This window comes from Aquarana catesbeiana, linkage group LG01, assembly GCF_042186555.1.
Source record: "Aquarana catesbeiana isolate 2022-GZ linkage group LG01, ASM4218655v1, whole genome shotgun sequence".
Taxonomy (NCBI): Eukaryota; Metazoa; Chordata; class Amphibia; order Anura; family Ranidae; genus Aquarana; species Aquarana catesbeiana.
In genome coordinates this window covers 371741405-371755246 of record NC_133324.1, presented here as the reverse complement: position 1 = coordinate 371755246, position 13842 = coordinate 371741405, and positions in this window count along the sequence as shown.

The following is a 13842-nucleotide window of genomic DNA, read 5'->3' as shown; positions in this document are numbered from 1 at the left end:
AGTCCCAACGGCTGGCAAAATGGGATGCCACAGTCTGCCATTCCTGTGGCGTTGAAGGAAACTGGGGAATCAAACAAGAAAACCAAAATCAATTAATTTGGAAGCTAACATTGCAAGAAAATTAGACAATTAAAAACATTATTCCCCAGCATCAGTATAACATTAAATAATTTATTTCTTCTGGAATAACTAATATGGAAAGGCACACTTATCAGATTGCTCACCCCCTCTGATGGAACATTGATTACATTTTAGGGGGGTGGGAAATCCCTAAAAAAGATTACTTTTAGGACACGCAGGAATTTAGGGACTAAAAAGGCTACAAGACTGCAGTTGTCGCACTCTGCAGGTGCAGTTGCTAACCAGCTTACAGTAAATGAGGTAATGTAAAAAGGCATTCATGTTGCAAGGAGTACACAATCACATGCAAGGGCAATTAATGAAAACACTTTGAGGCTTGCATATGATTTGATGATGGAAATCAGCAGAGCTTCTGCTCATTTACTAAAGCACTGGAACAAATGCACTTGTAGAGTGCACATGCATTTTGCAAAGTGCAACATAGATTTGCTTTAGACAAATCAACACCACAGAACATTCAAGCAAATTTTTACGAGGGTGGGGGGGGGGTTTGGGAAATCTAGCTACTTGCTAATTATCAGCACACTAAATACACTCAAACAAAATACATTCAAAATGAGTAGACTAGGTGGATATGTTCCCATCATTGCATGCTGGGGAGGTTATTGAAAGAAAATATACATGCATGACAAAAAAAAACAGGAAAAAAATCAAGCATGTGTGAGGATAAAAAGGGGACATTCACACTATATTGCAATGATGGTAAGTAGTGTTTGAAGCAAGAAATACATTACATTATCAAAGATTACATAAAAGAACATGTGATGCTAATAAAAGAAAAATATCTTACCTTAATATAGTCCTTCTGCAGGACCTGGATGATGGCAGAACAGGTCTCTGGGATAATGATCCCCAGAGCCTGGGGGGAGATGCCTGTCGAGAACTTAAGGTCCTGCAGGCTTCTCCCTGTGGCCAAATACCGCAAGGTAGCGACCAGCCTCTGCTCCGGAGTGATGGCTTGCCTCATGCAGGTATCCTGCCTGCTGATATAGGGGGTCAGCAAAGCCAACAAACGGTCAAAAACGGGGTCCGTCATCCGGAGAAAGTTCCTGAAATCCTCAGGATTATTCTCACGGATCTCACGGAGCAATGGCATGTGACAGAACTGGTCACGCTGAAGCAACCAATTCTTGGTCCATGAACTCCTCCTCGCCCTGTTCATGGACTGGTCTTGGTCTGAAGAATAAACTACAGCACCAAACACATACAATGCACGAGCTCGACGACGAGTACGTACAGGTAACATGGTTTCAAAACGGTCGGCTGGTCAAAACGCACTAAACAGAACGCACTGAAGAACAGCAAGGCCTGTGAAGAGCGACCTGAAAATCAGGAACGAGCGGCCAATAAAACAAAGATTTCTCAATGCCAACTGACCAAACGCACTGAAAAGCAGATACAAACCTCACAAGCACAGACTGAACAACAGTTAAAACGAACTGAAAAATACGAGTCTCACAAGCGCGAATCGTCTCTCACCAAACTTCTACTAACACGAGATAAACACGAGATTAGCAGAAGGAGCCCAAAGGGTGTCGTACGGGCTATTGAACTTCCGTTTTATAGTCTCGTCGGACTTGGTGTACGTTACCGCGTACTAGGCTGTCGTACTTTTGTGTGGTCGTGTGTAGGCAAGTCCGTTCGTTAGAAAGTCTGCCGCAAGTCCGCCGAAGGTACGCCGGAAGTATGTCGGACAGGCTGTCGGACTTTTGTAGCTGAAAAGTCCGACCGTGTGTACGCGGCATTACAGTGACACTGAAAGCCGTGTGCAGCAATACAGATGATGATGACTCCTCGTTGACACATCCCCTCCTGAGTCACAGTGACAGTCTCTCTCCATGCAAGGATGTCTATTCAGTCCACTCTAGTCCAAGCAGCACCAACAGTCCTGCTCCCGGCTTGCCTTGCTCCCGTCCCGCGGACCCGCACACGAGGCTCTGGCCACTGCACTTTGCTCCTTTGCTCCATGACTGTCAGGGCTGGGCTCTCAGCACTTCCTTCTCTGTCCTCAGGTTGCTCAGCTGTCGGTTAATTGCCAGAACTCATTGTTCCCCAGTGGCTCACCTGTTGATCATCTCCTGCTCATCAGTCAAGCCCACAGCCAGCCCCTCCTGGCTATTTAAACTGCCTTGTTCATTTCATCAATTGATCCAAAAAAACAAGCGTGCGTCCACTAATTATTTATCAAACAGTGAACATACAACATAAAAACACCTGAATGGTATGTGTAAATATATATAGCTGTGTAGCAATATACCCCAGTGAGAAATTCTACAAATGAAAAAAATGCAACCTAAAAATGCCCATGTGAACGGTGATGTGCACCGCAAAAACAATTTTAAAGAAAGGTTATATGCCTAAAAGCTGCCCCCCCCCATAAACCAAAAAAACACAGCTCTTCATGCTGAATTTAAAACACTATACTTATAGTTGGGCAAAAAAGTATTCAGTCAGCCACCAATTGTGCAAGTTCTCCCACTTAAAAAGATGAGAGAGGCCTGTAATTATCATCATAGGTATACCTCAACTATGAGAGACAAAATGTGGAAACAAATCCAGACAATCACATTGTCGGATTTTTGAAAGAATTTATTTGCAAATTATGGTGGAAAATAAGTATTTGGTCACCTACAAACAAGCAAGATTTCTGGCTCTCACAGACCTGTATCTTCTTCTTTAAAAGGCTCCTCTGTCCTCCACTCATTACCTGTATTAATGGCACCTGTTTGAACTTGTTATCAGTATAAAAGACACCTGTCCACAACCTCAAACAGTCACACTCCAAACTCCACTATGGTGAAGACCAAAGAGCTGTCGAAGTACACCAGAAACAAAATTGTAGACCTGCACCAGGCTGGGAAGACTGAATCTGCAATAGGCAAGCAGCTTGGTGTGAATAAATCAAGTGTGGGAGCAATAATTAGAAAATGGAAGACATACAAGACCACTGATAATCTCCCTCGATCTGGGGCTCCATGCAAGATTTCACCCCGTGGGTTCAAAATGATCACGAGAACGGTGAGCAAAAATCCCAGAACCACATGGGGGGGACCTAGTGAATGACCTGCAGAGAGCTGGGACCAACGTAACAAAGGCTACCATCAGTAACACACTATGCTGCCAGGGACTCAGATCCTGCAGTGCCAGACGTGTCCCCCTGCTTAAGCCAGTACATGTCCGGGCCCGTCTGAGGTTTGCTAGAGAGCATTTGGATGATCCAGAAGAGGATTGGGAGAATGTCATATGGTCAGATGAAACCAAAGTAGAACTGTCTGGTAGAAACACAACTCGTCGTGTTTGGAGGAGAGAGAATGCTGAGTTGCAACCAAAGAACACCATACCTACTGTGAAGCATGGGGGTGGCAACATCATGCTTTGGGCCTGTTTTTCTGCAAAGGGAACAGGATGACTGATCCGTGTACATGAAAGAATGAATGGGGCCATGCATCGTGAAATTTTGAGTGCAAACCTCCTCCCATCAGCAAGGGCATTGAAGATGAAACGTGGCTGGGTCTTTCAGCATGACAATGATCCCAAACACACAACGAAGGAGTGGCTTCCTAAGAAGCATTTCAAGGTCTTGGAGTGGCCTAGCCAGTCTCCAGATCTCAACCCCATAGAAAACCTTTTGGAGGGAGTTGAAAGTCCGTGTTGCCCAGCGACAGCCGCAAAACATCACTGCTCTAGAGGAGATCTGCATGGAGGAATGGGCCAACATACCAGCAACAGTGTGTGACAACCTTGTGAAGACTTACAGAAAACATTTGACTTCTGTCATTGCCAACAAAGGATATATAACAAAGTATTGAGATGAACTTTTGATATTGCCCAAATACTTATTTTCCACCATAATTTGCAAATAAATTCTTTCAAAAATCAGACAATGCGATTGTCTGGATTTGTTTCCATATTTTGTCTCTCATAGTTGAGGTATACCTATGATGACAATTACAGGCCCCTCTAATCTTTTTTAAGTGGGAGAACTTGCACAATTGGTGGCTAACTAAATACTTTTTTGCCCCACTGTATATAATCAACCTAATTTGGGAAAATTTAAACTTAGCTTCATTTTACTTCTGGTTTTCTAAGGTACTGGTTGTCTTTTGCAAAAATGAGACAACAGAGCCAGATCTAACATACAGCGCCTTGCAAAAGTATTCACCTCCCTTGGCATTTTTCATGTTTTGTTGCCTCACAACCTGGAATTAACATGGATTGTTTGAGGATTTGCATCATTTAATTTACAGACTATGCCCACAACTTTGAAGATGTGTTTTTTTTTTTGTTTTTTTTTTATTTGTGAAGCAAACAACAAATAGGACAAAAATAACAGAAAAAGTCAATGTGCGTAACTATTCAACCCCCTTAAAGTCAATACTTTGTAGAGCCACCTTTTGCGGCTATCACAGCTCCAAGTCGCTTTGGTAAGTCTCTATGAGCTTGCCACATCTTACCACTGGGATTTTTGCCTATTCCTCCTTGCAAAACTACCCCAGCTCCTTCAAGTTGGATGGTTTGCACTTGTGAACAGCAATCTTTAAGTCTGACCACAGATTTTCTATTGGCTTGAGGTCTGGGCTTTGACTAGGCCATTCCAACACATTTACATGTTTCCCCTTAAACCACTCAAGTGTTGCTTTAGCAGTGTGTTTGGGGTCATTGTCCTGCTGGAAGGTGAACCTCCGTCCTAGCCTCAAATCACACACAGAGTGGTACAGGTTTTGCTCAAGAATATCCCTGTATTTAGCACCATCCATCTTTCCCTCAACTCTGACCAGTTTCCCAGTCCCGACTGCTGAAAAACATCCCCACAGCAGGATGCTGCCACAACCATGTTTCACTGTGGGTATAGTGTTCTTTGGGTGATGTCATGTGTTGGGTTTGCGCCAGACATAGTGTTTTCTTTGACGGACAAAAAGTTCAATTTTAGTCTTATCAGACCAGAGCACCTTCCTCCATACATTTTGGGAGTCTCTCACATGCCTTTTCCCAAACTCAAAACGTGCCATTTTGTTTTTTGCTGAAAGTAATGGCTTTCTTCTGGCCACTCTGCCACAAAGCCCAACTCTATGGAGCGTACAGCTTATTGTCGTCCTATGTACAGATACTCCTGTCTCTGCTGTGGAACTCTGCAGCTCCTCCGGGGTTACCTTAGGTCTTTGTGCTGCCTCTCTGATTAATGCCCTCCTTGCCCGATCCGTGAGTTTTGGTGTGCGGCCGTCTCTTGGCAGGTTTGCTGTTGTGCCATGTTCTTTCCATTTGGTTAAGATAGATTTGATGGTGCTCCTAGGGATCATCAAAGATTTGGATATTTTTTTATAACCCAGCCTTGACTTGTACTTCTCAACAACATTGTCCCTTACTTGTTTGGAGAGTTCCTTGGTCTTCATGGCAGTGTTTGGTTAGTGGCGCCTCTTGCTTAGGTGTTGCAGCCTCTGGGGCCTTTCAAAAAGGTGTGTGTGTATATGTAATGACAGATCATGTGACACTTAGATTGCACACATGTGGACATAATTTCACTAATTATGTGACTTCTGAAGGTAATTGGTTGCACCAGAGCTTTTTATGGGCTTCATAACAAAGGGGGTGAATACATACGCACATGCCAATTATCAGTTTTTTATTTCTGAAAAATAGTTTTATGTATATATTTTTCTAATTTTACTTCACAAACTTAGACTATTGTGTTCTGATATATCACATATAATTCAGATTAAAAAAAAAACATTTAACTAAAGACTGTAATGTAACAAAATAGGTAAAAAGCCAAGGGGGGTTACGCGCTCTAGAAAGAGACCACAAACAGAACCCGACCGGGACCCTAGGAAGTGAACTAGACACGGTACGCACACAGATCACGGATCTTTTGCAATTTAAGGCGAAGGCAGCACTCCAGATATCTCGGGGGAGAATATACAAATCGGGCAATAAATGCAGTAGATTACTAGCTCAATCACTCAAAGCGCAGAAATTAGCGACTTACATCCCACATATATTCAGTCCCACGGGACAAAAGAAGACTATACCCCAACAGATCACACAAGAATTTATGTCTTACTACAAGACACTGTATAACTTGCAGACACCTCCAATCCCTACTGAACACATAAAGGACTATATCACAAACTCTCATATGCCCACTCTTCCGACTGCAACACGAGACCTCCTTGACGAACCTATAACAATGTCTGAACTTCAAACAGCAATAAAACATGCCAAAAAAGGGAAATCTCCAAGCCCTGACGGTCTGACCATACAATATTATAAGACGCTACTCCCGACACTAGGACAACACATGCTCAAACTTTTCAATGACTTAGGTAAAGGTAACGCATTCCAACCTTACTGGCCCAAATTGCAGTGATCCCCAAAGAAGGTAAAGACCCGACGCAATGCGGGAGCTATCGCCCAATATCTCTATTAAACACGGACCTAAAACTATTCACTAAAATACTTGCCTCCAGAATACAACAACAGATACCCAGCTTAATCCATCTAGACCAAGTAGGCTTCGTCCCATCCAGAGAAGCACGGGACAATACTACCAAAGTATTGAACCTACTCAATAAAGCAACCACACATAACATACCGACGGTCTTCCTTAGTACTGACGCCGAGAAGGCATTCGACCGGGTAAATTGGTCATTCATGTTTGCCACCCTAAGACACATAGGCCTGGGAAATAATATGTTAAATTGGATCTCTGCTATTTATACTTCACCGTCGGCAAAGGTCAGGGCTAATGGAGTAACCTCAGATACTTTTCCAATCACGAACGGTACACGTCAGGGTTGCCCACTGTCGCCCCTACTCCTTGCACTCTCATTGGAACCTTTCCTATGCCATGTAAGTAGGAATCCAGATATAAATGGAGTATCCATTAACCAAACGCAACATAAAGTCTCCGCTTATGCGGATGATTTGATGTTTTCACTATCAAATCCAATAATTTCACTCCCGAATCTATTGAAAGAATTCACTGAATACGGCAGACTGTCCCACCTAAAAATTTACTTTGCAAAGTCGGAGGCAATGGGGGTGGGGATTCCACCTACTCAACTCACACATCTTCAAGCCAGCTTTAAGCTGAAGTGGACGAGCAGGGCACTCAAATACTTGGGCACACTTATTCCCCCATCACTATCTCAGTTGTATGAGCTCAACTTTCCCCCCTTGCTAAAGAAAATTAAACTGCTTCTCACCAACTGGCAGAGCGGTCTACATTCATGGCTAGGCCGATGCAACATTTTAAAGATGTCCATCCTGCCAAAAATTCTATATCTATTGCAGGCAGTCCCCATACACATCCCCTCTGAATTTTTTAAGCGAGTACAATCAACTTTCACAGACTTTGTTTGGGCAAAGAGGAAACCCAGGATATCCAACAAAATACTAGTACTTCCCAAAAAAGATGGAGGCCTTGCACTACCGAACGTCCGGGCATACTATCACGCAATACATATAGGAAGGCTCATAGACTGGTCTCGCCATAAAGAGACCAAAATGTGGACCCTTATAGAGCAATCACACACACCAATATTCCCCTAGAAGGCACTCCTTGGTGTTACCAAGGTATGCCTACGGAACTCAGACGCCATCCATTGATAGGCAACACGGCACGAATATGCGCACAACTCATCTCCCAGACGACACTCACTTCTCAAAATTCACCTTTATATCCCATAATAGGCAATCCTCTGTTTAAACCGGGATTAGAAGATGGAACCCTCCGGAAACTGGGAGAGGAGGGACTACATCTAGCAACACATTTTAGCACGGGGGGACGCTGGAAAACATATAGAGAATTGTCTGACCCCAATGGTCTATTCAGACTGGACTTTTTGCGTACTCTCCACCTGAGACATTTCCTCAATTCCATACCACCCCCACCCGCGGAAAATACTCGAACACTAACGACACTAGAGACAATCCTTACAGAGACAGGTACTTTAACACACACATTATCGCTTGCTTACGGTCTCCTGAATACCCCCCCTCCAGACTTTGTCCCACTTGGGCTATTAAAATGGGAGACTGAGTTGGAGGGTAGGTTCAGCGATGTAAAGAGACAACGTATTCTTGGATTCACGCATAGATCATCCGTCTGTGCCAGGACCCAAGAAACAAATTACAAAATACTATCCCGATGGTATAGAACCCCTGAGCTATTACACAAATACTCCCCTGCGATACCGGATACATGCTGGTGTTGCCAGAATGAAAAAGGGACCCTCTTACATGTATTCTGGTCTTGCCCCAAGTTGGCGCATTTCTGGAAAGTGGTGAGAGAAACAGTACAAAACTTTACGGACAGGACAATTACCGATGACCCCGCATTCTTTTTACTACACGCGACAGACACCCCAGACAAAATCTACAAGAAGTCGGTGATACGCCATTTACTGGACGCTGCTAAGGCGTGTATTCCACTCTGCTGGAGATCTCCACTACCCCCGACCATAAGTATGTGGTTGGAGAGAGTGGAAAAAATAAGGAGAATGGAGGACCTTTTCCTGACGGCACAACACAGAGAAGAAACATTCTCTAAGACCTGGCAATTATGGACTATGTTCATATACTCGTCAGCGGGCCAAACTTTAAGAACACCACTGTAATCCAGTTTGTGCGGTCCAATCCCTGATAAACTCCAAACAAATGTTGCCCCATGTTTATGGGTCTCAAAACCCTCCCACCCCCACCAACACCAAGCTCCATGTCCCCTCCCTCCTTTTCCCCTAACCTTTTTCCCCCCTCTCTCCTTCCTTTCTCTTCTCTTCGCTACCACCTTGATTCTTTCTATACATTTTTCCAAATTTTTCTCCATACAAAAAAACATAAAAATGGGATCAGGCCCGTGGACACTAACCGGCCAAACACCAAGTGAGAGATTAAAATAGGAGTGTACCCTCTTGAGCATTTTGGTTCACACCAAATTAGTACTGACATTGTTAGAAGGTTTTACTAGAAATAAGCTACCGCAATGCACAATGTTTATCCTTATGTCACTCTGTACTAAACATGTTATAAATGTGATGATGTATACTTTGTGGGTCCATTTGGACTGGGTTCCACTTATAAATAAACAATTTAATTAAAAAAAAAGCCAAGGGGGGTGTCACGGAACGTCCCACACTCCGCTTGAGTGCTTCCGTCAGTATATCGCTTCCTAAGTCCTGGAACATGAGTCCAATGGATCTGGCTATAGGAACCCCCAACAAATGCCAGGGCCCATAATCGGTGGACAAGAGGCTTGCGTTCTGTCCCCTCCAAAAGCCTCTGTCCTGGCTAGGTCTGTCACAGGGGGTGAATACTTTTGCAAGGCTCTGTAGTGCACGATCTGGTGCTGACATCATTGGCACAACAGAAGAAGCTAGCTGATGACGTCTACTTTTCAAATGGTAGTGTGGGTGTGAGGGTAGAACCAAGCACTGGAATGTGGAAATATTAAAAGAAATGAGGCAATGCAAAAGAATTATATACATATTTCCAATACTAATTTCATTAATGGTGGGAGTTTAAAATAGGGGGGAGTGGAGCTTCCTTTAAAATATTGTTACTGAGTCTAATTTGGAGCCGGTGCACATTTCAGAGGTCTCATTACAGAAATGAATCATATGAAATCAGACTTCTTCTGTGGAACAAACAACACACTTGATACACTTCACCGAAAGTACACTGGGTAGTGACAAAAGTTCTCATTCAACTGTTGGCTCTGTTGGTTCTGTTTCATGAGCGATTACCTAGTACATATTCATTCAGCAATCCATTCCTCTCAAGTGGCAAGGCTCACAGACAAACCTAAAATACTTCATACCCACTTCACCTGCTATGTGGAGCATTAAAAGCATCATTAGTAAAACTTAATGAATAAGAATACTGTTGAGAATGGTGTTTCCATAAACTGTGAAGATGCTATATTACAAATCACATACTACTTTTTATTTAGAGCTGAAAATTACGCTGTGGACTACTGCTAGGTCACAGAGTTTATTAGGAAGTTTATATACCCTTGTACAATTTTGTACACAATCAGTTTCTTAAAATGTTTACACATGTCTTACTCGAGAGGAAAACAGAATACAGATCTATGACATTGTTCTGTCCACCAGATGTTTTATACTGGCTATTTGTACCCGTGTTGTTAAATTTACATGCAAAATGTGTAATTTACCGTATATACTCGAGTATAAGTCGAATTTTTCAGCCCTTTTTTTGGGCTGAAAGTGTCCCCTTTGACTTATACTTGAGTCACCGCCGTCTGTCTGCATGATCAGCATGTCATGCAGGCAGACGGCGGCCGGCGTGTGATGATAGTGTTTGGCGGCTATTCCAGCATTCAAAAGCCGTGCCTCCTGCTCGTCTGTGATAGGCTGAACAGCTGTCAGTGTACAGCCTATCACGGACATTCTCTCATCCTCGTCCGTGGTATGAGAATGAGAGAATGTCCGTGATAGGCAGTCAGCGGTCAGCCTATCACAGACGAGGAGGAAGTGCGGCTTTTGAACTGTGGAATGGCCGCCGAACACTATCATCACACGCCGGCCGCCGTTTGAGGATGGAGATCGCCACAGGGAGGCTGGAGATCACCACAGGGAGGCTGGAGATCGCCACAGGGAGGCTGCACAGGACACAGGTAGGCTGCACATTCACACAGGACACATGCACACAGGACATGTACAGGACAACATGCACACAGGGACACAGGAACACAGGGACACAGGACACATGTACAGGACACACATGTACAGGACACACATGTACAGGACACAGGACACATGCACAGGGTACAGTTAGGCTGCACAGGACACAGGGAGGCAGGCAGCTGCAGATGGGCATTGTTGACCCTCTGCATTTCTCACCCTCGTCTTATACTCGGGTCAATACATTTTTCCCAGTTTTTTGTGGTAAATTAGGGGCCTCAACTTATACTCGGAACGACTTATACTCGAGTATATACGGTACTTAAGATAATCATATGTGGTGTGAAGGCTCCATCTAGTGTTCCTTTTTGGTATTGCTGCAGTTCTGTTTAATTGTTTACTGTATGTGTAGTTGAGGAAGCTGTGTGACGGGAGGGCCCGTGGAACTCAGAATCCCTTGGAAAGTAGGGGATGTCCTTGTTTCAGCTTCCCATATACATCTTATGTCTAAGTCACCCTGTGCTATCCTGGCACAGGGTGAGTGAGAAAATATATCTTGGACTACTTAAAATGGGACAGTAATATTTGTCCACAATATCTCCCAGGATGTATATAGAGACTATTATTGGTTTGGTTGATTCTGAACTCAACCTGTTAATTGAGTGAGCTGATCACATTAGCCTCCAGGACTGGCTAGGAAACGAACTGTTGATGACTAGGCCGAGGAGGGGGGGAGATTGTTGTTTGTATTGTTAATTGTAATTAGCTCCAGCTATTGTGTTTATACTACTGTGTGAAGCTCGGTGCCCACAAGTCTGTCATCTAGTCTGGGTAAATTTTTTAGTAAATTAGCTCGTGTTAATTAGGTTAACTTTGAGTCAGCCTGCTGTATAAATGTGTGTGAGATCTCAAATAAAGAGTTAGTCCTGATGTACTCCAAGACTGGTGTTGTCTAGTTCTTGGGGGTTCCTATAGCCAGATCCATTGGACTGGTGTTCCAGAACTAGGAAGCGGTATACTGACGGAAGCACTCAAGCGGAGTGTGGGACATTCCGTGACAAGCTGTCAGCAAGCAGGGAATTCTGGGTAGAATCTTAACAGGAAGGGAACCATCCACCATTCTTTTCTACTATCACATCTTGTATTGTACATCGTGTTTCTGCAATGTATGCTGTATTGTATGCAATATTATACTTTAGAAGTCTATTTCTGTTATTTTGTAGTTTCACCTGGCTTGTTCTAATAAAACTGAGATCAAAGAAATATGGTATCTACAGTTATCGGGATAAGAAGGTTTAGCTAGCTGTCCCAGAGACAGAACAGTGAAATTTTTAAGCTGACCTCTGAAGGGAAGATAAGCCGACTTCAGAAGTCTGTACAGCCCGGGGCTACGCAGTATCCGTACAGTCAGAAGCCTTAAAGATACAGGCCTGCGGCAGGTGAAGCGAGCAGCCACTCTACACAGAGACGCGATCTGTCAAGCAGCATCCACACTAGAACGGTCTCTATACAGCAAGACAGCTTCTTCCCCGCAGCCATGTCTCACAGTGGGACATCAAGTAAAGCAGCAACAAGACGACCTGGGAACCCAGTGCTACAAGCAAGAAAAATCTGTCAGAGTTCCAGACTTTCCAGTTCCAACCAAACCTTCTACTCCACAAGGTACCCAGCCTTCATACAAGCATCAGACACCAGTCTTCATTCCAAAGGTGTATGCAACGAGCAGGTACGAACTGCCAACCTTAAGCAAGTTTGAACCCAGCGCGCCTAAAGAAGAGACTTTTACCAGGTATGCCTTTACACCGCACCACAATACACCAGCAGCCTACCCCAATGCCAAACAGGCTACTGTAGACTTTGTCAAGTTCCTGGCCAAAAGAGAGTTAGTTACCCAAGGACTTGTAAAATTTAGTGATCGCCCTCAACACTACAGGGAGTGGCGATCCACTTTCCAGAGTGTCATTCAAGGTCTAGATCTATCCTGCAGGGAACAGATAGAACTCCTTGTAAAGTGGCTTGGCAATGATTCTGCTGAACATGCCAAAAGGATCAGAGACATTAATATAAACCACCCTGAGATAGGCCTTGCAAACATCTGGAACAGACTGGATCGATGTTATGGCTCACCAGAGGCTATAGAGAGTACACTGTTTAAAAGAGTAGAAGACTTCCCAAAAATACCTAGCAGAGGTTACCAAAGACTCAGAGAATTCAGTGACCTGTGTATGGAGTTACAAGTTGCTAAAGCAGAAGGAGACTTACCTGGCCTTTCTTATTTTGACTCTGCTAGAGGTATTAACTCCTTAGCACAAAAACTTCCTTATGAGTTACACGAAAGATGGATTACTCATGGCTGTAACTACAAACGAAAACACAATGTGCCTTTTCCACCCTTTAGTGAGTTTGCAGACTTTTTAGACAGACAAGCAGGAATGAAAGATGACCCCAGCTTCATTTTTCCAGTGTTTTATACCACTTCTTCTGGCCCTAAACAACTCAGAGCTCCAGCAGCAGTGCACAAAACTAACATTTCTTCCCACAGATTTGCAGAGTCTCAGCCAGAGGATCAAGACAGCGACCCTACTAAGTTCTGTCCTCTACATAAGATGCCACATCCTCTTCTGAAATGCAGAGCCCTCAGGACAAAGACCATCCAGGATCGCAAAGCTTTCCTCAAAGAGAACAACATCTGTTACAAGTGGTGCTCTTCATCCATACATTTCGCCAAGGACTGTAAAGTCAGTGTCAAATGTACAGAAAGTGACAGCACAGAGCATAACACAGCTCTACACCCAAGGCCTACTCCAAGAACGTTCACACCTGTTTAAAGGGACAAGGAGCAAGGCAGGGAGACCAAAGACTCTATTACAGACGCCATAGCAAACACTTCACAGTGTACTGAAGTTTGCAAAGGAAGTACAGGTGGCAGGTCCTGCTCTAAAATCTGTCTCATGAGTTTACCCAAAAGGACACAGGGACAAAGCAGTCAAACTCTACGTCATCTTGGATGATCAGAGTAACAAGTCACTAGCTAGATCTATGTTTTTTGACATTCTAAACC